We start from the raw sequence: 2,377 nt of genomic DNA on the forward strand, positions 1-2,377 counted from the left end.
GACACACACACAGACACACACAGACACACACACACAGACACACACACAGACACACACAGACACACACACAGACACACAGACACACACACAGACACACACACAGACACAGATACACACACCCAGACAGAGACACACACACAGATACACACACACAGACAGACACACACACACAGACACACACACACAGACACACACAGAGACAGACACACACACACAAACAGACACACACAAAGACACACACACACAAACACACACACAGACACACACACAGACACACACACAGAAAGACACACAGACACACACACAGACAAACACACACAGACACATGCACACAGACAGACACACACATAGACACACACACAGACAGACACACACAGATAGACACACACAGACACACACACACCAACAGACACACAGAGACACACACACAGACACACACACACAGACAGACACACAGACACAGATACACACAGCCAGACAGAGACACACACACAGATAAACACACACAGACAGATACACACACACAGACACATAGACACACACGCAGACACACACAGACAGACACACAAAGACACACACACACAGACACACACACAGACACACACACAGACAGACACACACAGACACACAAACAGACACACACACAGACACACAAACAGACAGACACACACACACAGAGAGACACACACAGAGACACATGCACAGAGACAGACACACACACAGACACACACACAGACAGATACACACACACAGACAGACACACACACACAGACACACACACACAGACACACACAGACACACACGCAGACACACAGACAGACACACACACACCGACAGACACACGGAGACACACACACAGACACACACACACAGACACACGCACACAGACACATGCACACAGACACACACTCAGACACACACACAGACACACACTCAGACACACACACAGACACACGCACACAGACACACACACACAGACAGAAACACACACACAGACAGAAACACACACACAGACAGACACACACACAGTCACACAGACAAACACACAAATACACACACAGACACATGCACACAGACAGACACACACACAGACACAGACACACAGATAGACACACACACACAGACACACACACAGACACACACACAGACACACACAGACACACACACAGACACACACACAGACACACACACACAGACACACAGACAGACACACAGAAACACACACAGACACACACACAGACACACACACAGACACACGCACACAGACACATACACAGACACACGCACAAAGACACACACACACAGACACACACAGAGACAGACACACACACACAAACAGACACACACACAGACACACACACAGACACACACACACAGACACACACACAGACACACACACAGACACACACACAGAAAGACACACAGACACACACACAGACAAACACACACAGACACATGCACACAGACAGACACACACACAGCCACACACACAGACAGACACACACAGATAGACACACACACAGACACATGCACACAGACACACACACAGACACACACACACAGACACACAGACAGACACACACACACAGACACACAGACAGACAGACACACATACAGACACATGCACACAGACAGACACACACACAGACAGATACACACACACAGACACACACACAGACAGACACACAGACACAGATACACACAGCCAGACAGAGACACACACACAGATACACACACACAGACAGATACACACACACAGACACATAGACACACACACAGACACACACACAGACACACACACAGACACACACACAGACAGACACACACACAGACACACACAGACACACGCACACAGACACACACACAGACACACACACACACACACATACACAGACACAGACACATGAACACAGACAGACACACACACAGACACACACACATACAGATACACACACACAGTCCGACAGACACACACAGACACACACACAGACAGACCTACACAGACAGACACACACACAGACACACACACACACCGACAGAAACACACAGACACAAACACAGAGACACACACACAGACACACACACACAGACACACACACACAGACACACACACACAGACACACGCACACAGACACACACACAGACACACGCACAAAGACACACACACAGACACATGCACACAGACACACACACAGACACACACACAGACACTCACACACAGACACATGCACACAGACACACACACAGACACACACACACCGACAGACACACACAGACACACACACAGAAACACACAGACACACACACAGACACATGCACGCAGACACACACTCCGACACACACACAGACACACACACAGACACACACAGACAGACAC

This window comes from Giraffa tippelskirchi, chromosome X, assembly GCF_054371585.1.
Source record: "Giraffa tippelskirchi isolate mGirTip1 chromosome X, T2T-mGirTip1v1.2.pri, whole genome shotgun sequence".
NCBI lineage: Eukaryota > Metazoa > Chordata > Mammalia > Artiodactyla > Giraffidae > Giraffa > Giraffa tippelskirchi.